This window comes from Micromys minutus (genome assembly GCF_963924665.1).
Source record: "Micromys minutus genome assembly, chromosome: 7".
Lineage (NCBI taxonomy): Eukaryota > Metazoa > Chordata > Mammalia > Rodentia > Muridae > Micromys > Micromys minutus.
The window spans coordinates 66,435,044-66,461,416 of NC_137976.1; the positions used below are offsets into that span (position 1 = coordinate 66,435,044).

The 26,373-nt window shown below is 38.6% G+C and overlaps 1 protein-coding gene across 7 annotated transcripts in view; it reads right to left on the bottom strand.

Moving 5' to 3' along the window:
• TP63 (tumor protein p63) overlaps positions 1–26,373 on the bottom strand; it is a gene marked incomplete at both ends in the record, with an annotated part of 205,897 nt that overhangs the window by 44,887 nt on the left and 134,637 nt on the right. The window lies entirely within an intron of this gene.

A 26,373-nucleotide genomic window follows, 5' to 3' on the forward strand; every position in this document is an offset into this window, starting at 1 on the left:
TTTTGAACACCCTTGGGAATAGATAATTCTCTATTCAATCCCAAAAGTCAGGCCTTCTGAGTGCTTTCCAATACCGACCCAGTAGCAGGGACATCAGATCAAGGATCTGAACCTTTCTTAACTCAGGTATACAGAGTGTCTTGTCGAGGTCTGAATCCAGTTTTGCCCTAATGTAGGCAAGAAGCATTGGAAAGCCAGGGATTGCACATAGAGGGATGCCAGACTGGAGTGCCATTGTTATAGTCATGATGCCCAAGGCACCAGAGTTGAGAATACACATACCACAGGGGATTCTCCATCTGAGTTATCTTACTGGCTGCCAGATTTCTTTCCAATATGGATACCAGGAAAACAAAACAAAGTACCAGGTATTTATTTATTCTCGAATCAAAGGACTAGGGACAGATATGAGACTGTTGTACAATCCCTTCAAAACTTCCTCTTTACTCTCACCCCCTTCCGTTTTGTAGCATTCTTCTCTTGTTTTGCCCCAATCTAGTGAGCTGTGTGTCTCTTTTCCAGTGTACAAATGTACAAGTTTATGGTCTTAATCAGCACCTCCAAGAGCATGACCTACAGGCTGAGAAACCTCCTGCCCACTGGCTAGGAAGGGTTTGTTCTGCAGGAACAGCACCATGGCCACACAACAACACAATTCAAAGAGCACACAGTGGAAGCACTCATGCCCCCCGTCCCCCATAATTTTCAACCCAAGTTTCTCATGGGAAATTCCAGAGTTATTCTTTATTAGAACAAGGGACAAACTCACACACTAAAATGTTTTAAAGGAAATTTGTCTGCTGAGTAGCAGAGGGCAAACACAAAACTCTGTTTTCCAAGCAGTGCCTTAATGACTTCCCCCCAGGTCTCTCATCCCAAAACTGAAAAGGAAAAAAAAAAAAAAAAAAAAAAAATCAAAGCTTTGCCAGAGCCAGTAAAGCACATCACCTCAGTGAGTAATTTTCCTGTTTACTTCAAACACTTTTTTTCCCAAACTCCAACCTGGGCAAGTCTGATCAGGTAAGGCTTTGGAACAGGTAAAAGCATCCCCAATTTCTACGTAAACCCTGCAGGCCATGGGGCAGAGACAAGTCTCAACTGAACACTCCACGGGAGTCAAGCTTCCCGGCGCCTCTGGTCTTGTCTCTCTCATACCTGACAAGCAGCGTCATGTCTCCCTGCCTTCAGACTCAGCTTTATGTACAACACACACACACACACAGGCACACATGCTCACAAACACACACGTACACACACATACAGGCAGATTCATGCACACACACGAATCACTATTTTTTTCTGTTTTTACTTGGACGTTAGGTACATTGGGACCCATCTGCCTTAATAGCAATTCTCTTTCTTGAATATCTTTCAAAACAATAATTTCTCCTCTGAGAAATTTTCTCCTCCTCATTCTTCATCTGAAGTGATGGCAGAGTATAAAAGCTGACCCTCACTGGTAAAGGCTTCCACTTCCAAAGTCACTGGTAGAGGTCTGACTGGTTTTTATTTTCTTACATAAATCATTATCAACAACAACACAGGTTTTTAAGATCCATCTTTATGCAAACACATTTCCTATATAATATGCGTTTTCCTTCTAAGTCAGAGAGAGACAGAGACAAAGAGGGAGAGAGAGAAATCAATACCCATGATGGAAGATTAATTGCAGTGTGGTCTACCTCCTAGGAGGGAGGGAGTGGGAGTTAAGACTTTGCTCTTAGATCTATTTGTCAACGTGGACAGATTTCTGAGCTTTCTGGGCGTTTGTCCTTAACCCTTAAGCAGGGCATTATAGACAAATGCCTCTGTCAGACAGAACTGGGACTTCTGCTGTGAACACTGCTTCGTGTTCCTCAGGTAGAAGTGTCAACTGGCTATTGAGTTGCTGTACTTACATAATGCGGAACTCACTCACCAACATGCATGGTCGCTTTCGAGCCAAGAGCCTGGTGATTTTTCACTCTGGGGATAAGCCTGGTATAGATCCGAGGCACGTACTTATCTCTTCACCTCTTCCTTCCTGACATGATCACTCTCTGAACTCCTATTCGCTCTCATCACACATAGCTTCCTTTAGGTGGAACACTTAAACTGTAAGAAAATTAAGAAACTGGCAGTACAGCCTCAGATCACAGGGAAGCTTGAGTTACTTCTTAACCCCAGGGTTGTGAGGCAAAGCAAAGAAACAGGGTAAACGGCTCACCCTGAAAAGATCTGGTGCAGACTCCTGTCCTGACCTCTTTGTCTCATGATAAGACACTGGAGAGGCACAACTGGAGCTCCACAGCAATGAGTAGAAGCAAAATGGTGGAAGTCAGAATTGCCAGCCGAAGTGCAGAACCTTTAAGGCCATTCACCCTTGGACTTCAGCCTGGCTCTGGATTTTGCCAGCGACTTTAAGGCAAAAAAAGGTCAGCATCCCTGCTAACTGGAGACACTGCTTCCCTATCTCGAAGGATTTTTGCAGGAGCCAGTCACAGCAGTGTGAGGTGCACCATGGACCTTCTGCCTCCATGTTCAGCAAGTGCTGATTACTGTTTTGTTGTCACCATCCAAATCTCAGAGTGACCCATGAGCTCTATACCCCCGACTCTATTAGCAGATACAGAGAGACAGCCATAGTTGTCAGCTAGAAGTCAAACATGCAACGTGGATCTTATTAGGAAATGGAAGGGAAAAGGGTCTTACTCTCTTAGCTTTTCTAGCTATGCTGATACTGAAATATGTGGTTCAAGCCTATGAGCTACACTGTACTGAGGCTACATTGTTCTACCTACTGAGCTGGTCCTGAGCTACCTCCTTGGACTTAGGACTTTGACTCCAGAGACTACTAGTGTGCTAGTACCTGAGGTTGACTGACCAGAATTGAGCCTTGACCAGAAAGGTCTCTGAAAACCAGTATGTTTTCTGTTTGCCAGTTACCAGGAAAATCCAATGGGACATAAAACAAAACAAAGAAAAAAAAAAAAACTAGAACATTCTCATCATGATATCTCTCACAGCTCAACAAATTCCAGACCAAACGTTCTAAAGCTGACCCAATATTTGTGAATGGAAACCCATCACTTTCCAACGAAAGGAGCTTTCTTTTATTATAGCACTCCTACACCACAAAGTAAGATTGGCAGCATGGGGTAGGGGCTCAAACATTATCGGCTGGAAACAGACTCGTACCTCAGTGCAAAATACACGCCTGGTAAGAAAACCAGAGTCCTGTATCCCATAGAGTCTGATTAACATTCTACCAGTGCACTGCAGACTGCATGTCCTCAGCATAAGAGTGACAATGTCAATGCCAAGATCTGAGTGTTTAAAGGTCAGATGACACCATGGAACTGAAAGTTGACTAACAATGACAGTGACAGCCTGCACGAGGAAGACCCTATCGAGCTCAAGTCAGACAAAATCTCAACATGGAGGAGGGGGATAGTGCACCCAAAGCCACGACATGAGCTGAGGAGTCGTTGGCAGTGCTTAGAAAGAGAGCATTTGATTGCTTTAAGAATGAGACTCGGCATGTTGCGCATGCTCCATGGCAGGCCTGACACGCAGGAGTAGCTAAGACCCATAACTTGGACTTCATTTTTAAATAGAGAACTTGAAGTTGAACAGGCAAGGAAGGAGGGTGAATTGGGGAAGAGCTGGGGTGTTGTAGGTGGCCAAAATAATTATAGGAAAAATTTAAATAATTAACAAAAACATTATTATAAATTATACAAATAAAATAATTAGTCAGAAAGACTTTCTGACAATTTAATATCAGTGCTTATATTTGCACCAGTCGGTTACATAGACAATGATCAATTCAATGAGAAGTACTTAAAGACACAGGAAACACTTGGGAACCATGAAATACTGAACAACAGGTCTAAACAAATATCCTTGCCTTCACATCCAAATCACAGGGTTAGCACTTTTGTAGTGGGTGCTCCCAGTGGTGTTCCATGTCAGAGGAGCTGGCCTGGTACAGGAGGGAGAGCACAGGACACTGGACGAGTGGGCTACACAAAGGCTGCTAGTCCCTTCCTTTAGAAAAGGCCGTGGCAAAAATTTTCGGGTTCTTTGTTTATTTTTCACACATTTTAAAGCTTGCAAATTTCTACAATTTAGTTATTCTGGATTTTATATGTGTTACTCGTTTCACTTTTCTAAATAATCTATTCTTTTTTTCAGGCAATATTTATAGTTTTATATATATATATATATATATATATATATATATATATATATATATATATATTCCTTTCCACCTTCAAAGCCCTAAAGAATTTAGCATTTTCTTCTATAAAATATATTTTCTTTTATTCCACTTCTAGGCTTTCAGTTGCTCTTGGTGACAAAACACTAAATTTCAAAATAGAGATTTGATTCTATTCTTCTTTTACTCAAGTGGTAGGAACAGTAAAGAGATAACAGCACCAACAGGATTACACACATGTTCCTGGACATGGTGCCACATGCTGATTGCTCAGGACTGTGGCGGTCGAGGAAAGAGGAAATCAAGTTCAAGGCAAGACTCAGAGCTACATGGGAAGATCCTATCTCGAAAAGCAAAACCAACAAAAACCACGTATGTTACACCCTCTCTTCCCTGTTCTCTCACTTTACATCTCTTATGCCCTCCTCTCTCTTCCTCTTTCTTTCACTGTATATGTCATTTACATAACTAAACATTTTTTTTCACATGAATAATAATACACGTGATAACCAGCCAATGGCCAGGAGTTAATTTTGTACAGCAATGTCTGCTCTTAGGCTTCATCAAGAAATCACATGGCATGACAAAACACTGACAATAATTTGTGTTGTTTTTTATCAGTGCTCTGTATCACAGACTTTAACAGACTACCACAAGGCTATAGTTGTGAAAGGTCTAGCTTTATTGGAATCCAGGTCCTTCCAGTCAAATTTAAAAGCCAAACTTTAGCCTCACCTCTCCTTTCCTTCTGTAACAGTGGTGTAAGGACTCCTAACAATCCCCCTCCCTCTGTCCCTATCCAATTTTCCTGCTAGGAATTGGTAGCTGGCCTTTCCCAGAGCCTAAGGATAGGAGGCTGACAGTAGGGTTAACTTTCAATAATGCTTTAAATGAATAACACATATTACCACATGGTGGATGAGAGCTATCTGTGAAGTCAGTTCACATATCCTCCAGAAAAATAATATATCTTCACTGCAAGAAATTAAGGTTACAAACTGACTTGAAATTTAAAAAGTTCAAAGAGCAAATATTTTACCAGTACCCAAGAATGATTTAGAATCTTTGTTACTGAATTTAGTTAGAAGTGAAAGAAAGTAATTTTCAACGGACGGTTCTCAGATACTCTTTATGTTTAATTTTCCAATAACAGGGGAGCTCTTCTTGGGCTCTCCCAGTCTTTCCCTTAATTGAGTAGTTGGCAGCTGGAGTCTAGCTTGTATCTATAATCTGAATTACAGAGTGCACACTTACAGCTCCAACTGCATTGCATTTACTAGGAATTTTAGTAGGCTTTGCTGCAACCACTCTAAAATGGCACATTTTGGGTGCTAAAGTGGGACAGCATTTGTTTAACTTCCTGAATCTTCTTTGTTGGTTCTTGGTTCCTTGTGTTGGTGGTCTCTCTGGGTCCAGCTCCATAACTCACTTCAGTAACACTGTACCTGACAAAAATTCTGAATCCCTTTCCTTCCTTCCTTCCTTCCTTCCTTCCTTCCTTCCTTCCTTCTTTTTTGGAGTAGAAGTAACCAGGAGTAAATAGTCCCTGTAAGACAGCCATGAGTCCTCTTTGTTCATCATAAAGAAAAGGAAATTTTACAATTCACTTAACAGAATGACCATCAAAAAATGGCAGGTCAGAAGATAAATGCATTTGCTATTGCTGATTTTGAAAATTGTATGGCTACGTGATAGAATGTGCTTTGTTTTCATAAAGCCCAAAACTAACAAAAAGTTGCTTCTATAGTTTTAAAAACAGAGCCAGAGACAGTCTTTTCATGAAAGGTGCTCATTCCAACTAAGGTAAAAACCCAGAAAGAAGGTGGAACTATTTATTCCAATGTATTCCTTTCCAAACTAAGAAAACCGAAGCTCTGGCTGGCACAATAGACCTAGCTCTCTTTACAACATTCTTCCTCCTTCTTCTTATGAACCCTACTTCCTCTCAAATAACTTTGATGGAAGTCAAGCCACAGGTATACAGTCTGAATCTATTCAACCAACTATATATACTTTTGTGCCCTCTATACACCAAGAAATAGAATGGATAGTCACAGTTAATCAAAATGTAGAAATGTTAAACATTTGAGAAATCTATCATTCTTCCTGTTTGCTAACATGGTCCTGGCAAGAAAGAATTCTAAAATATGCCTAAGAAATGCTACACTAATGGGAGTCAAAACCTCCGTTGTGGAAGAGGCTCTCTGTCTCTGAAATACAAACTGTAATTCCACCCTCACCTATGCTCAGCACTTCTTGCTCTTGTCATGGTCTGGATTTGTGTAACATCCTACCCTGTCTGTTCCTGTCTCCCAGCCTTCAAGCAGCTACACTTAGTCATCTTCCTCCAATGGCATATGTCATCTTCACCAATTACTGTTTTCCCCAGGCTTGCAAGATAGAGCTCAGTTTTTTGGGATGGTATTCTGTGGTTGCGATTCCTCTTTATTCTAGCTCGAAGGACTTCTTCCCAGCTTCATATTCTTGCTGCACTTTGTGGTCTTTGCAATGCAACTTTTCCCTATTCTCTGGTGTATAAGATGCATTCATGCCTCCATGCCTTTATTTGGCCTCTAACTGGAAAGTATTTTTTTTTTTAACCATCACAATGTCCCGCACATCTCTTCAAGATCCAACAGTAAATATTGGATTCTCCAGAAAACTAGATAAATTTGCATTTTCTACATTGTTTGTTCAGACAAGAAAGAGCCACAAATGTGGAGACTTGTTGAGTGCACCAGTACCAAAATACAATGACCAGATAAAGCTGTTCTTTCCATCCTCCTTAGTATGCACGGTGGGGAGTGGAATGGGAAGCATTTGCCCACAGTTAATACTTCTAGTGAGTTTAAGTGGATAAGCACACGTCTGCCTGGATGATAAAGGTGGTAGTTGGAAGAAGGACATTCCAGACAGATTAGAGCTCCTGTCACACTGAATTATAGCTAGCTATATCAGTTCTCAATGATTGACTGTGAGCCCTTTGAAGAAGGAAGGACTAACTTATGTATTAATATGATTACCCTACAGCATCTAGCTCTCATAACAACCAGCTGATTTGTCAGGGACACATTCAGTGGGCAGACCCTGGACTATGGGTTCCCTACAGTGAACTCTCCATAACCTTCACAAGAGATTACTTCTGCCTGTCAGAAATAAAGTGGAAGTGCGGCATGGTGGTCAGTCACTTGGGAGACATTCTAACTGTGTACTTTTTCGCTTTCAAGTATACCTTCTGGCCCCTAGGAAATGTTCTCTATAACTAAGAATTCTGTTAAATAACTAGGAAAATGGAACATCCAACTTTGCTCATCTGTTATTGCCAAAGAATAGAAGGTGGTGGCTTGACGAATCGTTTGAGGATCATTCAGATGTCTACTTGGGCAGGCCAGTCTGGGGGCTAGTAATCTTGAAGTTTCTAAGAAGATACAACTTTAAAAACAGGAAACAAATCTTTTAAAGGTCCTCCCATGTCATAATAGAGTTCTGTATGCAGCATTATTTTTAAAAGTTGTTGATAAAAATTGCTTTTAACCTTTCTCTTAGGGCACTTCACTTTTACCTAGACTTCACTAGACTTCTGTGCATACTGTGTTTTGTTCATTTTCTTCAAAACTACATTTTGGAATGACCAGAACGTAAAACTAAATGAAAAATTACGTGCAGGTGTTTCCCAGAGTGACCGGTATTTAAATATTTTGGTGTTTGTAGAATTGTTTTTAACTTGGATTTGAAAACAACATAAATTCAATGTGTGGGTAAGTTTTTTTCCTAAGAAGTTCACCAAATATAATAATCTCATACTCAGTCAGGTGATACAATGCTTCCAACAATCTCCAAGGAAGAGGACAAATTTGCCAATGGTGTTTATGACACCTTTAGGTAACCGAGACAGCCCAGGAAGATTGGAGTTTACCAACAAGGAAAGTGTAAGTATGCTAACTCTCCAGGAGGAAGTTTGAATTAGTTGTCCCGGTATTGCTTAATCTTAAACTTCCTTAGTATTTTCTTCATGTTTCCTATTTCCTTTCTTTCTTCCTGCCTTTTGTTTTCCTTGTTAACTTATTTCCATGGTAACAGGAAGGAGCCAGGAGCAAGCTGGAGACAATGGGGCAGAGCAGAAGGGTTAGAAGTAGCTACGGAGAAAGGCATGCTTCCTTGAGAACACTGAGTATTTGCTACAGGGTAAGCCAAAGTGTCCTGCCCCCCCCCCCCCCCCCCCCCCGGCATTGTGTGCTGAGAAATACAGGACTGCCCTGTAACTAAAAAGATCCATGAAACACCTATTTACAAAGCCAAGAAGACCTCCCACTCATTACATTCCCACATGATATTTTCTTATCTAAAAGAAACAAAGATCCTGGGAGGTAGGAACAATTAAAATTATCAGTGCCTAATTGATTTGACCATAGTTCAAACATACTCCCTCACTCTAATTTCTCTCTCCCTTCCTGACACATATATTTTTAAAATCAAGTTTTCAGCAATATATTAGCGCATCCAAGAGCAAAAGATTCAGGTGCTTTTTCATTCTACAAAATATCGATCGTGACTATTTTAAAACTAGGAAAGTACAACATATAAGTGGTATTCTGCTGTTGAATATATTTATGAACTAGGCATTCATTTCATATTTCATAATATTATAATTCATAATTTCATACTGATGCTATCAATTCAGTCAGATGCCTCCCTAAAAATTAATAGGCAGTACATTTCTAAACACCTCAATTCTGTTTCATATGGATAACCACCATTGCTTTGCATTTTTTAATGAAGCTGCCAGTACATATGCTGGTTATATAAGGAAATAATATGTGAAGGGGAATCCTCTAAAACCTTATAAATCATTTTAAGATTAGGCGTGTTCTAACAGGCGCTTAGGCATAAACACGTCTTGGCCCCATCCCATACAGAATGGGTCGGCCCCAGATGTTCTCCTGCAAGCTGTGTCTTGCCTCGTACAAGAACATTCATCTCCCAAACACATCATTTCACTCACTTTGCCTGAAGACACACACACACACACACACACACACACACACACACACACCTCCCAAATCACAGGACTTATTATTACTACTTTCATTGATTCCTAAAGAAACTCTCACTTTTTTATATTTCAAAAGAGACCAGGAACTGAACAACTAATCTTCAGGATGTCACTCTCTAGTGACAGGGAGATTTGCTTTAGCCCTCAACAAGCAAATGACAATAGAGGAGTCTAACCAGTGTCCTTTGTGCTCTACTTTTAAAAATACCCACAAAACCAATGCCTGGGCCAGTTCTGACTCATACATCTGGAGACATTAGCTCATGGCCATGATTCAGTTGTGAGAATTTTACTGAGCCTCTCCCCATTCTGGAGCTATAAAGGATAGTTGGTCTCCAACAGATATATGGCTTGTGACCTAGACACTGTTGTAATTGTCAGTGATCAAACATTGTGAACACACTGGCAACAAGAACTGTGTGAATAAACCAACAGACTTAGGCTATCCATGGGATAGCCCTCTTAGGCAAGTCCTACAGCAGGGCCCCTATCTTCCACAATTGTCCATTCCAATGATTGCAAGAGAAAGGCAGAAAGTCTACCATTTAGGTGACTCAGGTTCTTCCTTAGGAAGGAAAGAGAAGAGTGGAGGGAGTCAAGTTTGGGATATCTAGCACGATTTTCTTTTTTCCTTAAAAGTAGGAGTGGAAGAAAGTATTTTAGAAAGTTTTGAAATGCATTGAACAAGAATCACAGCATTTGAGCAGCACCTCAGGCTCATACCCTGGGTGGCAGCAGGCAAGGTTCAGTTCACAAGTTAGGAAGTGCAAAGTTGACTTGCAGCCTCTCCCTTTCAAAGCAGAGGCCACAGTTCACATGGCCACCAACTTCCCAGTTTCTAAACCACTTAGACCTCATTATCTCATGTGATCCTCATGAAAACCCCAGAGAGTAATTATCATTATCCTCATTTGAAAGGTGAGGAAACTGAGGCAGTAGGAGGGCAAAGCAATTTGCCTGAATCCGAGCTGAAGCTCAGCTGCTCACCATCACTATAGCAGATGCTCCATGGGGACAGATAGCATACTGGCAGCTTCTCTGGCTCTCTGCCCAGCCTTAGACACAGTAACTTTTGCATTTTGTTCCTGCCTTCTCCCACCTCTCCTACCACAGAGTGAGCTCTGTCACACGGGACCACTGAGCCCCACCACTATGTGTTTGTGCAACTGTTACCTTTCCTATCTGTTCCTTCCAACAGTATCGACACAGGACTGAATTCATCTGCTTTAATATGATCTGAGCATAATTATCTCTGTGCTCCCGAGGAAAACTGTACACATGATGCTCAGCATACTGCCTGTGGCTATTTCTCAGAGGCTCTGACTTACCCAGGCAGCACCATCTTACCTTCCCTTGCAGTTTCCTGTGCTTGAGCACAGCTTCCGGTGAAATTGCACTCACTGTCTTGGGGAGAGCACACAGGCCCTATGGTCTAACATAGGTCCACATTCTGCTTACAGAATAACCCAAATGCTTACTCCTTCCATTACTGCCTGGGGAAAATCTTCATAGCAGAAGTGATAACTGTCCCAGGGAGTTACCATCCAAATACGGATCCCAGTGATAGCTAGAGTCGGCAAGTCAAACCTACATTCTAACCCTTCCTGACAAAACCCAGCACTCAGCCGAAGCTGCAGCATGTACTCTATTTATATTCACTCTATTAAAATCTGATAATATCATCCCCATATTGAGGAAGATGAAGCTAGGGAGACAGGGTCTTACGTAGGCCAAGTAGATAAAGGTGGAATTTGAACCTGATTTTGCCTAACCAATAAGCTGAATTCTGGTGCCTTTAGTTCCTTCTCAGAAGCCTTCTAACCCTTTAGTAAAACACCCAAATTCTTGTTTGCAAGAAGAGGAAAGGGTGTACCAAATACAATATTTTAAATTTGCAGTTTTGCAAGACACAGAGAGACACTCCCTCCCCAACCCCTGCAGAGAACCTCTCAGAGTTTCAAGCAGTATGCTGCTTGCTGTCCACGCTTCACTTTAATTTGCCAGGGAACATAATTTTTTTCTTTTAATTTTAAATCAAGAGTTTATGAAAAGCACTTCATTCAAAGCATTCCATTTTTGGTTTCTGGAGTCTAAATTCCAATGTCAAACACATTATGAAAGCAACAAATTAGGGCTGAGTCCATGCCCTACAGCCATATGCCTCAACTGACAACTTCAAAACAAATTCTTAAGCCATTTTTTAAAAGAAAATCTGTTAGCTTGGGAATGCTTCTAAGCAAGCTTTAGTAGGATATAAACTCTCTGTCTCCTCATATTACAGTGCGGGCAGCAACCAGGGGAAATACACCCATCCTAATCCCCCCTTTCCTAGTTTACTTTGTTCCAAAGCTTCTTTTCCTACTTCATCTGGTACCAGTGGCAGACAACAGTGTAGCTCCGGCCACCTCTTCTTTGTGTGTATTCTCGCCTACTCTAGAAGAGAGAGGCTACAGGAGTCACTGGATGCTCAGAGGCAGGCAGTATGACTCTGAACTTCAAATCAAAGTCCGATCAAATCAGGCTATGTTCTGAACCAGCGTGACAATATCCAGATATATAGGAAAAGAAGTTCTGCTTGAGGGGACAACCCCCAAGCCCCCACAATCTTAGCTAAGACGAGGGCTGAAGCAGGAAGGCCAGTGCAGCTTAGGAGCTTGTGGTTAGCCTGCCCCAGCACAATTCATCCCAACACATTCTAGCATTGAACTAACGGCCAGAGTTAAACCTTGTGACTTCTCACAAACCGAGACTCTTAAGTCTTTGATTGCATATCTGCTTTCTCTAAATTCAAACTGATGTTAACTGAGACTTTCTTCTTGGAAATTTCAAGGCAAGTTAGGAAAATGTATAGTTAAATTAGAGAAGTAGATTGAGTCACATGTTTCTTCATTAAGACTAGCTGAACAATATTTTGAAAGAAATTCATTTCTCAAAAGGGAACAGAGTTGCTAGGGGGAAAAAAGTAGAGTACGCCTTCTCTATTCCGTGTCATTTTCTTTCCTCAAATAGCTCAATCAACTCTCCCAGGAAGAAAAGGAAAAGAAATAAGTGAGCCCTCATATCTGAATGCAGCAACACATAAGAGACTGCCAAAGGCAGTAATTAAAGATGGAAAGCAATTAGGTTGATTTTGCACATTCCATTTGAATTCATCTCGATCTCTTCCCCAAATTCGAAGTGCACACCATAAACATATACCATTAAAGCTAGTACTGCATCTTAGCAAACATCAGCGAACACAATGGCAGGTTTTTATACAGTGAGACAGTCCACTTCCTCTGTCCCAGCCATACTGCTAATCCTAGGCTGCCCGAGAGATAATCGCTATTCTTGGGCAGGAGTTCAGAAAAGAGAGGACTACTAAAACCCGGAAGGTTCCCTCTAGCAAAGCTTGTTTGTGTTAGCAAAACCACATTTGTGTACTATCCGAAGGGATAATACCAGTTAAACCAAGCTTTGAAACAGTTAAATGTAAACGTGTTTTGGTAAAAAGATCATTGAACACAGTAATGAAAAAGATTTATTCATGGAAATAAGTGTGTTCGTGCTCACAGCTAATTTCTGTCCCAAGTGGAGGGTAGATAGACTTTCTGTTCTGCTTTTCCCATAGACCTGTGCTGGAACAGTATGGCTCCAGATGGTGTCCTCTGCTGACTTCATGTCTTCTTATTTTTATATTTTGTAAATGCTTTCTGTTCTCTCCTAGTCTCACCATTAAACACTGAAGCCCCTGCATCTTTTTTTCAGACGGTCTTATTTTTTATGCTGCCGTCTGCACTCGCTTCTTCAATGTCATAACTTTAAGACTTTTAAAGTACTAGCTGGCTTTTGCTATTGCTGCTGATGTTGTCTTGTTTTGGGTGATATTTGCCATCCCACACAAAGACCATCTGCTTTGGCTGCCACAACATTCTTCACAAAAACAGTCCTACTTAGACTTCTTTCATGGTCTGTACTGTCCAGAGGTGCCACCTTCCTGCCATCTGACAAATGACGGGTTTGGGACAGTGGGTTGGGGTCAAGGGAGCCTAGCAGAAGAATAAGGTTCTACATATATTGCTGCTCAAGTACTTCTGCATTAAAGATTAACATCTAAGTTTCCCATATGTGTATAGAAAACAATCATTGTACCTTACAATTATGGTTGCTAGGTAAGATATCTATCCTGGATTATCAATACATTGTAGATGCTTACACAAATGGCTACTCGTTTGCTTTTTGAGTAGACAATTAAATGAGAGGACTATAATTTGAGCTGATTCCCTGTATCTAGACCTTGTCATTGTCTTTTGAACATTAACAAAAAAACAAGTGTAAACCATTCCAACATTTCCCAACAGCCTCATCTGCTGGTTCCAGAGTTTCCATAGAGTGAAAGGTTAGGTATAGTCAAATGTAATGTGTAAAAGTGAGCTTCACATCTAATGTATTCCCTAGCCTTTGACTTTATACTCTGGTCAAGGGACTAGAAGGCAAAGGACTAGAAGTCTCCCTGTATTCCAAGCCTCTCTCGTCATTTAAAAACTGCTCTCATTTGGGAAGTAGGGTGTCAGGAGGGATGGTAAAGAGCCATACCAATATGTCTTCAAATTCAGTAAGAAAATAGCTTTGTCCTTATATGTAAAACCCTTAGTAATTTAATTAAAAAAATCCATTCTACATACTATATAAAAATCTAAACTTTTGGAAGATGACATTGAATAAGTAGGAGTTTTAAATTACTCTAACAAGTGTATAAAAATTACACATCACAATAGTTGTTAAAATGTTTACTATGCTAAAGCTGGCTATTGGGAAGTCTAATTAAAAAGAAATAACTTTCAATTTTGATCATGTTAAACTTAACACATCTGTCAAGGAATATAAGATAGTTAAGCAGACTCTAGGACTGTGAAGATCCTTTGGCTATTTTGTAGGAGTACAGGTGTTTATAGCAGTAATTACTTTGCTTTTATGATATATGTTAATCGCATATGCCATTTATTTGATGGTGATTGTTTGGTCAAAACTTAATTCATGACATTGTTTGAGTGAGAAAATGTCACTTTTCTCAAGAATACAAAAATATAAAAACAGAGTAGAAGCAATATGCATTAGTTTTAGGGATTCATATTTACCAATATTCCCCAAATTAATATGTAAGATATAAGGAAACATAAATGAAGGGGACTCAAAGAACAAGATATGACTGTATCTCAAGCTATCCAAGTGTAATTGACACGAATTCATCTTGCTTCACAGAGTTGTATCTACTTAAATATGTTTTTGAAGGAAATTCTTTTAAATTATCAATTAGTATATACAGGGCTGGAGAGATGGCCCAGTGGTTAAGAATGCTTCCTGCTCCCAGAGAGGACCCAGGTTCGGTTGCCAGCACACACATGGTGACTTGCAACCTTCCCTACCTCTCATTTCAGAGGAACCTGTTCTCTCTTCTGGCCTCCATGGGCACAGGGCATGTGGACAATGCTCAGACATCATGTAGGCAAAAATACTAATATGTGAGAAATAAAAATAAATCTTTTCTCAAGATATCTATTTCTCATTCAATATTTATATCCAAGCGCTTAAACGTGCACAGTCTGTCATTTCGTGTCTTTGGAACTGAGTTGGAAAACCTCAGAAAAAAAATGACCTGAATTGTAAACACGGGAATGATGTAGTCTGAGAAGATAAACCTAAGCAACAGAAATCCAGGGTGAGGTAATAACATGCTCTGTTTTGAGAACAGAATCTCCCAGGCTCTCAAAGCACTTCATAAACCTTAATTACACCCCAAAGCCAGCTTGCCAAGGAAATATTATAACACCCATTTAACAGATGGGCAGAAACAAAACCACCTGCCCCAGCTCCTCTTCCTTATTAGTACCCCACAGTTGCCCGCTGAGTGCCATGCTTTACTTTACTTAAGGGGCGATGTTCTTTGGTCACATTACTTCACAAATCAATGAGGAGCCTTGGTCTCCTTATTTGCTAAAAAAAAAAAAAAAAAAAAAAAAAAAACCAACAACAACAACCAAACAAAACAAAAGCTTTAAAAAGTCAAGCATTTTCAGCATTACGTCTATAAAAAACTTATGGAGACTCAGTTTCTCCTGACACAGTGAAGTGGCAAGTGTTATGCTTGTCCACATGAGCTTTCAATATAAATTCAAAGCAAATGAGATGGCTCACGGTGCTTCTAAAGGAAGAGTCCCCCGTAATTTAACACATACTGTGTCATACATGCCCACACACATACACATATAAAAATAAATAGATAAATGCTTGATCTTTCAAAAAATTAAGTATAGGTTCTCGGGCTGCTTTAAATTTTATTTTGAAATTCAGTTTGATGATAGGGTTAAGGACATTATTAAAAACCACGGGAAAGACACTAACTAAAATTATTCTCATTGGGTACCGTTGTGCCTAATTAAAGGACTCTGTGGTCTAAAAACCACTCCATGTATAGGCCTCACCACAAGGCTTAAAGAATCTAAGGGTTATCATCCTAGTCTACAGACTTTTCTTCTGTGATGCAGAAGGAACAGAGGTGCTGGGCAGAAAAGTGATGTGTCTCAAGTCTCCACATGTCCACTACTCCAGGAAAGTAGAAAAGTAGAATGCCCAGGGACTTGTGACATTTAGAAACCTCAGGTGGCCTCTTCAAATAATGTCATTAAATGAAGGAAAATAACCCACAAACCCAAAAGGAGCGAAGAGGCAATGAAGAACTAGGAAGCAATCAAGGTAAATATGTCAACTGTTGTTGGCTTAAGTTCACGAGGCTTCTTTAATAGTTGGTTTAGCTCACCCCGTGAGAGATCTCATGGGTGTCCTTCAGGAGAAGTGTGTGCAGGCCCTTCAGGAGAAGGATGGGAGCTAGGGGTCAGACGGTGCACTTGGTGGAAATAGTTCACCAGGAGATGACTGGGACAGGAATGTGCAAAGCTCATATATGGGAAAGTACCAACAGCAAATATCCCACATCCTCCAGGGTTGATTTTGAATACACCTTCATTTTAAGGGATTTCTAGTGACCTTAATGATATAGTATGTTTTTCTTGAGTCATTAAAAAATTCTTCTGGTATTATTCTCTGTTTATGTATCACTTTTCAGGTGATCTTTCTTCCAGAAGATGCTGTATGTGCCAATTAAAAATAAACTATCAGTTAGTAAGCTGAGAAAATTGATTTGAAGCCCGTTAAACTTCACTGCCCACTTCTGATTATAGCGTTGGCTAATTTTAGAGCCGAGGCACAGAATTCCGTAAATTCTCTAATGATGAGAGCAAAATCAAATAAAATACTTTATGCAAGTATAGAACATCTGCATACCTTCAGGAGTCTTATAAGACAGAATTTTAGAGATAGGAGAAGGCAGAAAGGATAGATTTTTGTGAGAAAAAATTATATAAAGTATACACTGTCAATGTATTGCTTGGTTATATGCAACAAGATTTTAATGTCTATTTCTTGTGATAGGGACAATGGATTATTACTTAATGGAATACAGTTGATAGTATGAATACTTTCTACCTTAGAGGGCTGCAGTTATTATAGTTGAACTTCAAATAATTGTCCCTTGTCTCTGTTAATACATTGCATAGGATGAAAATTTAGCCTGACTCTTATTTTGCTTGGCTTATAGTATTTTACTATATTTGAAAAGAATCTATTACTATCATTTAAAGATCTGGAGGTGTTACATACAAATCAGTCTCTAGTCTCTTTTTCATTGTTTGATGACAGGCTTTGCTTTCCTTAAGACAGGCGGCTGGGACTATAAGGCTGGAGATCCTGTAGGCATGCCTTGTTAACACATTTCCATGCAGGATTTGCAATAGACTTGTTTGCACCAGCATCTCTGAGCTCCAGGACAGCCCAATGTTAGTCAAGTAGCCTGTTAAATGTGAAGCTCCAGGGATCTGACTTCTAATCTTGAAAATACCTACACTGGCAGCATCCTCAAGATGTTCTCCACATTAGCTCACCATTCCAGGGAAATAGAGAAACAACATACTCATCGGCTATCGAGACCTACAAAACTCGGCTGGCCACTATGAATGATAACTAAGAACAGAAGAGAAAGACAGAAGACGAAGCATTGAGACAATGAGGAAGAATGGGTGGAGCTTTAAGGGAGAAAAGAAAGAATGGGAAGGACAGAGAAAAACAGATTTGTTTTTAGTATAAAAGCAATCATTTAAAAATTATTTCTGTTGGATCAACGGTCCGTACTATACTCATACACAATAAATCAACATTAATTGTCTTAAAAGAAACTCCATGCTTCAATCTACAAGTCACTCAGAAGGAAGTAGGAGAGTGATAAACATCAGATTAGATGTAGCATGCCTCTCCAGGGATGTGTGTAAATCCAAACCCCAACTATCGCTGAGAGTCACCAAGCATGTTATTTGAGGCACTCTTACTTAGTAGTCTGTGTTCTAAGAAATAGCCTGGGTGTTCAATAACTCATGAGTGTGTTTAATGTACAGAAAGATGTGTGTATATGTATCTTGGGTAATTTACAGAACCAGCCATGCCAAGAACTAAAAGTAAGCTTGTTGAAGGCTACCAATTTCCCTCCTGTCCTTCAACAATAAAATCTGTCACTTAACTGTGAAACTATACTAAGACCAAATTAAGGCTTAGAGTGACTGACTGACTGACTGACTGACTGACTGAGTGTGTGTGTATGTGTGGGGGGTGTGCATATGTTTGTAAGAGAAAGACAGAGACAGAGATAAAAAGGCAGAGAGAAAGAGAGAAAGAGACACACGGTGAGAAACAGAGAAACAGAGATACAGACAGCTTCTGAGAAGTTGAACCCAGAATCTTGTGTATGCTAACGTGAAACTTCATCACTGAGCCAAAGCTTGAGCCCAGAAATATTTTCTCTATGAGAAGAATCTGCAGATCACAGGTGACATGGGGAAGTTTATCATGTCCTTGGATGGGCTAGCAATAAGAGTCTGAATTCCAAAGGGCCATGCAATTGGCTGGCTTGCATTTGCTTTTTGCAGAGCTGGCAGCCTTTCTCTGAAGGTCTTATATTACAGGTAACCTGATGACAGGGAGTGGACCACAGGCGCACATCACAGCCTGCCTGGCTGCCTGCTAGACAGAGACTCAATTGCTAGGATCAATGGAACTCGCCAGGGAACGAGTTGTTCCCTTTTCAAACTGCATCTCCCTAATCTCTCCACTGGCTCCAGGCAGATTCTTCAAAGCTCTGAACATAACTGAAACCTGGTATGATTCTAAAGAAGCAAAGGAAGAAGGCTGTCTACAAGCCATGGGCCAAAGTAGAAGGGCCCTGTCCATGGAAAGCTCACAGTAAGTCTCAGAACTGGAAGATGTGGCTCAAAACTCACTAGAGATAGGTTTCTTTATATTTGCTAAGAACCCACCATGTTCCCCATGTTGATCCTGTCTAGGTTAGAATTTCTACCTAGTAAGTCTTTGAAATCTATCAAGAGAAAAAGACACAAGAACCCAAATGCTTCTTCATTCCAAGAATAATGTCATGATCTTAGTCTGAATATAGTTCAGTCAAACAAAAATAGAGAAGACCTAACCTCAGGGTGTTCACATAGAATTCAATCTGATGATGTCATGGGCTGCAAAGTAAGTGAATGGGTAGATAAAAAATGCAGCAAATAACAAAGCTGTATGGATGGGGCCAATGATCAGAGCCAGCCTGGGTTAGGGGAAGGCAACCTCCTTCCTGCACTCCAGTAGAAAACAAATAAAAACCTTGCCTCAGATGCAGACATTTTACTAATTTTATTGGATAAATTTTATTGACATTTCAAATGTTATCCCCTTTCTGGTTTCCCCTCCATAAACCCTCTATCCCATTCCCTCTCCCCCTGCTTCTATGAGGATGTTCCCCCACCTTCCTTCTCCCATCTCCCCGCCCTGACATTCCCCTACACTGGGCATTGAGCCTTAGCAGGACCAAGGGCTTCGCTTCCCACTGATGCCCAACAAGGCCATCCTCTGCTACATATGCAGCTGATGCCATGGTCTGTCCATGTGAACTCTTTAGATAGTGGTTTAATCCATGGAAACTCTGGTTGGTTGATATTGTTGTTCTTATGGGGTTGCAAACCTCTTCAGCTTCTTTTCTACTGTTCTTATTTTCCTCTCTGTACCAATGAAACACTCCACACCAGTGCCCATGGCTCTGTTTAATAGTCATCTAGCATTCTGATCTGCACATGTGCCTTGCTATATGCAACTAGCATCCTACCACAAAGTGCTTTGGTGATATCCATCAATGTTTGACTGAATATCAATAACAAATTCTCCAATAAGTAACAGACATGGCTTCCCTGGCCACACAGGGAAGAAACAACATTCTAATATATAAAGCAAAACTAAAAATGGTAAATAAGTGTGTTACATCACTAGGCTTTATAAATAGAAGGGGTCCATGCAAGTGCTGGTTAGGTGAGCCTGCATCATGTTGAGTATGCTGAGGAAGCAAGAAAACCAATAGCAACTTGTGTATAGGAAAGCCTGTTACCATGCTGTGTCCTAGACCTGTGTATTCAGATGGAGGATAATAGATAATGTCTTTGTTAGTGACATATGCATCTTAATATCTCAAAATCATTTAAAAAGTTAATGGAGACTTAAAAAAAAACTTATTACCTGTTATGTAACTGTACCTTCAGCAAAGCTACTGCAAGTTAGCAATACAAAAAGACTCAAGTTCAACTGAGAACTTCAGACTCAGCCAAATTACAAATGATTAACAAGTGTGTGCCTGTGGCTATCTTAGCACTAAAAGATAAATTTACTCATCAGACACTCTTGAGAACAAAGTGTTGATATCCATGTGTATAAGCCAAGAAAGTAAGTTCCAATAGGGCTAGTCTGAGTGCAAGTCCACACTATAACAGTAGGTTACAGTGATGAAATCTATGCTTGCCTTTCTTGATGTTTTTTAAATACTTTGTTTCTAATGTCCTGTGACTGATGAGTCTCAGGTAAAACATTGGACAGTTCACAGATTATTAACTAACAGGCCCCTCGAACTAGGGTCAATCTAATTGTGGAAAGAAGAAAGTCTGAAGCAAAACCTTAAACTTCTAGTTAAGAGAGGGGTGTGTGTGTGTGTGTGTGTGTGTGTGTGTGTGTGTGTGTGTGTGTGTGTGTGTGTTGTTACACTTTGCTTTATTTTGATGGAAGAGATTCAAAACATATACCTTTCCAGAGGTAGAGTCATAGTCACTCTAGCTATTTAGAGCACCATATTATACGCTGATACTATTGCAAAGAGTCAAACCAGAAGACTCTGGAGGAGGAACATCATGATAGCAGATGACACAGAGGCTGAAGAAACAAACCAAACCAAAGAACTTCTTCCTATAGAGTCACCAGAAGGACTAGGAAGCTACTTCAGCTACTTCCTGTTTGAGGGAAGACCCAAGATGTAGCATCTTGTATAGAGTAGATTGCTTTAAATGCAAAGATGCCTGGGAAGTAAATACTATGTAATACAGCACAAAATGCCCAACTGTTAGCTGGACATCAGCATATTAGAGGCCAATTCTATAGGACACAGGGGTATTAGAATACCAGAGACCAGCTCTGTAGGGGCCAGGCCCACTCTGCCATGCCTCTACCTTTGGTCAGAAAAAGTGACAGTCTAGAGAACACAGAGTGATACTCTCAAGAGTGAGGGTACTTGGGCATGACTTACCTTGTCTATTTGTTGAGTCTTCCCATTTCAAAGCTGGAGGTAAAAGACTTAGATATCAGGCAAAAGTAAGTGCCGAAAGTAACTTTTCTTTAACATGAAAAGGCTGTGTTTGAACTTAAAAATATGTAAATAATTAAATGCTGCTCTGTACAAAGTTTAAATATTCCTAATCAAGAAACAGTGTCTTCATAGGTGATTGTTATAGGTACCTGGATAAGGATTCCAGTGACCTCAAATCTGAAAATAATGCCAGTAGCCTTGAAATAAGCCTGCTTGAGAGTAAATAAATAAATAAATATGATAAAACTGTACCTAGTTGTGATACACTAGTGGGACCCTCATTTTATGGAGATCACAGACAACTGCACAGCCATCCAGAAGATGTCAAACTGCCTGAGAAGCTCCACCTCCCCATGAGGGCAGAGTGCATGGTGAAAACACTGTCTACTCTAAAGCTTTCTGTCCTGATTACTAGTACTTTCACCCCACCTCGGACAACGGTAACTGTCACCATCCTAGTCCTCACCAAAGCACCCAAGAATGAAACTCCAGATGACTGATGTGACTTGGTTTAGGCCACACTGACAGTCATAATACCATCCACGATTTCTGGCTCTTACCCAGAACACCGGCGCCTAAATGCCCATATTTCCCCACCCCCAACCTTGAGCTTCTGATATTGCTTTCGCATCAAGGTTATTTTACCAGCATACATTTCCAAATCATTTCCTTCCTGCCTAATCTATACTTTAAGCAGAGGACCCCAATGCTTTTTGTGAGACAATTTGTTTCTTGGAGAGAAGGCTCTCCGTTGTAGATGGGTAGGCTTTGGGCTGAAGGTACAAGTGTGTTGTTAGCTTTTGGAGAAGAAGTGGTAAGAGAAAGAGAGAGGAGAAAGACTGGTCTATTCCACCTGACTCAAGCTTCATTTCCACACTTCCTCCATGACTTTAGAAGGTAATCGGCATGTCTATATAGTCTCTACATGCACTTTATCTCCTTAGACATGTGGACCCAGGATACAGTAACCAATCAACTAAGAGGTGATCCAAAGAATGGTGAATTCCAGCCTCTACTTCCCACTCTATGTCCACTTGTCTTTGAGGAAGAGGCTGCTGTCATGGTGGATGGCAGAATATCACCATCTGCGCATTCGGAAGTCTACTCAACTTCTGCACCCATCTTCAGGACTGTAAATACCAATGAGATAAACGATTGTGACAGAATTAACAAGCAAGGCATGGAGGGAAGATCACGTTTGAAGTCGGTACTTGCAGTCATAGTTGGAATATGAGTAGTAACTAAGAACCTTCTCAAACCACGAAAACGGGCCACTGAAGCAAATTTAATTTTTAGATAGCTTAGGGACTTACTTATTGGAAAGCCACAAGGAACAGTAGGACACTCCACTGAGGAGGCAGAAGTTAGAAACACCCCAGGCCCACACACTGTAAGAGTATTGCTTGGGTTAGTCTGCATGTTCCCTGCCTTTCCTCACAGTAGGCCACTGAAGCAAAATCATACTATCTGCTACTAAAGTGAGAGGGGGAAGGAAGGACCAAGTACAGGATGATGCCAGAGTGTGCAATGAATAGACTCCATGGATACCCTGTCAGATGACAGATGACAGAGGGTCACCATGGCACCGACTATATTAGTGGTTCCCACTATTCCTAAGGCCACGGCCCTTTAATACAGTACCATAGGTTGTGAGGACCCACAACCATAAAATTATCTTTGTGGCTACCTCACAGCTGCAGTCTTGCTACTGTTGTGAATTGCAATGCAAATGTCTGATGTCCAACGCCCCAGAAAGCACCTTTTGACTCCCAGAGAGTTCACAGCCCACACGCTGAGAGCCGCTACTCTAGACAGTAAAGTATAGAGAGCTGCTTTCTTGACAGCAGGATCTGCTGATGTGGCAAAGGACTAGCCCAGCTGTAAAACAAGTTTTTTAATAAAATAATGATATTCAGAAGGATGTTCAAAAACAGTAAATTATATAATAAACATGCATGCTGCCATGTTTGGCGTTCTTTACTCAAAACAGTTTAAAGTAGCTCTGTAGGTTTCTTCCTTTATAGGAGACTTTAGTCACGTTATTCTGTAGTGCACTGTAAGCTGAGAAGTGAGATAAATATTCTGTTTATTTCCTAGGGCCTCACAAGCATGACCAGTATTTAACAGTAACCTGTACCTTCCGGTATCTTTTTCCTTTGGTTCTGGGTCTTCCTGAGTTGCTCCAAAATGGAGATGAACTGCAACTCTCCGTCCTGAGCCTCAAGAATAGCTGTGATTACAGCCTTGTGCCCCTGGGCCTGAGCCTTTTTACTCTTTAACTTGGGGAGAGGGATTCATACATAAGCATTAGAAAAGCTCTAGCCAGGAAACATGGAAAGTTGGTTTCTCCCAACATTTAAAATCAGAATCCCTATGTACTAATTCAGGGTCCTGAATAGTCGTAGGGTTTTTTTTTTTTATAGGGGAGCATTTTAAATTAATATATATGATATGATATAATGATATAATATACATGTAATATATATGATATATGTGTGATATATATCAACAAATTATGATCCATGCTGTAGCCTTTAAATGCATAAACATACTGGTCTTAGGAAGTGATGTTGATTGCCTTAAATTATTCCATTTTATTTTGTTACTTTCTTCTTAACATATTTTTTATCCTGCACAGCATACTCTGGACACGGTCTATATGCTATATTCTATATGCTATATTCCATATTCCTTATTCTATATTCTATATTCCATATTCTATATTCCATATACCATATTCCATATTCCATGTTCCATGTTCCATGTTCTATCTTCTATCTTCTATATTCCATATTCTATGTTCTATATTCTATATTCTATATTCTATATTCTATATTCTATATTCTATATTCCATATTCCATATTCTATATTCTATATTCTATATTCTATGATCCATATTCCATATTCTATATTTTATATTCCATATACTATATTCCATATTCCATATTACATATTCTATATTTCATATACCATATTCCATATTCAATAGTGCATATTCTATGTTCTATATTCTATATTCCATATTTCATATTCTATATTCTATATTCTATATTTCATATTCTATATTCCATATTCTATGTTATATATTCTATGTTATATATTCTATATTCCATATTCTATGTTCTATGTTCTATATTTTATATTCCGTATTTCATATTCTATAGTCCATATTCTGTATTGCATATTTCATATTCCATATTCCATATTCTATATTCTATATTCCATATTTCATATCCCATATTCAAAATTCCATGTACCATATTCTATATTCCATATTCCATATTCTATATTCCATATTCCATATTCCATATACCATATTTCATATTCTATATTCTATATTCTATATTTTCTATTCTATATTCTATATGCTATATTTTATATTCTATATTCTACATTCTATATTCCATATTCCATATTCCATATTCCATATTCTATATTCTATATTCCATATTCTATATTCCATATTCCATATTCTATATTCCATATACCATATTCCATATTCCATATTCTATATTCTATATTCTATATTCCATATTCTATATTCTATATTCCATATTCTATATTCCATATTCCATATTCCATATTCTATATTCCATATACCATATTCCATATTCTATATTCTATATTCTATGTTCCATATTCTATATTTCATATACCATATTCCATATTCTATATTCTATATTCTATATTCCATATTCTATATTTCATATTCTATGTTCCATATTCCATATTCCATATTCTATATTCTATATTCCATATTCCATATTATCTATTCCATATACTATATTCCATATTCTCTATTCCATATTCTATGTTCTAGGTTCGATATTCTATATTCCATATTCCATATTCTATATTCTATACTCCATATTCTATATTTCATATACCATATTCTATATTCTATTTTTCATATTCTATATTCTATGTTCTATATTCTATATTCCATATTCTATATTCCATATTCTATATTCTATATTCCATATTCCATATTCCATATTCTATATTCTATATTCCATATTCCATATTCTCTATTCCATATACTATATTCCATCTTCTCTATTCCATATTCTATGTTCTAGGTTCCATATTCTATATTCTATATTCTATATTCTATATTCTACTTTCCATATTCCATATTCTATATTCTATATTCTATATTCCATATTCCAAATTCTATATTCTATATTCCATATTCCATATTCTATATTCCATATACCATATTTCATATTCTCTAGTCTCTATTCTCTGTTCTATGTTCTATATTCTATTTTCCATTTTCCATATTCCATATTCCATATTCTATAATCTATATTCTACATTCTACATTCCATATTCTATATTCCATATTCCATATTCTATATTCCATATTCCATATTCTATATTCTATATTCCATATTCCATATTCCATATTCCATATTCTATATTCTATATTCTATATTCCATATTCTATATTCCATTTTCCATATTCTATATCCCATATTCCATATTCTGTATTCTATATTCTATATTCTATATTCTATATTTCATATACCATATTCCATATTCTATATCTCATATTCTATATTCTACATTCTATATTCTATATTTCATATTCTATGTTCTATAATCTATATTCTACATTCTACATTCCATATTCCATATTCCATATTCTAGGTTCCATATTCCATATTCCATATTCCATATTCCATATTCTATATTCCATATTCCATATTCTATATTCCATATTCCATATTCTATATTCCATATTCCATATTCTATATTCTATATTCCATATTCCATATTCTACATTCTATATTCCATATTCCAAATTCTATATTCCATATTCCATATTCTATATTCCATATTCTATATTCTACATACCATATTTCATATTCTATATTTTTTATTCTCTATTCTCTATTCTATTTTCCATATTCCATATTTCATATTCTATATTCTGTATTCCATATTTTATATTCTATATTCTATATTCCATATTTCATATTCTATATTCTATCTTCCATATTCTCTATTCCATATTCCATATTCTATATTCCATATTCTATATTCCATATTCCATATTCTATAATTCATATACCATATTCCATTTTCCATATTCTATATTCTATATTCCATATTCCATATTCCATATTCCATATTCCATATTCCATATTCCATATTCCATATTCCATATTCTATATTCCATATTCTATGTTCTATGTTCTATATTCTATATTCCATATTTTATATTCTATATTTTATATTCCATATTCTGTATTCCATATTCTATATTTCATACTCCATATTCTATATTCTAACTCTATACTCTATACTCCATACTCCAAATCCATATCTTATATTCCATATTTTATATTCCA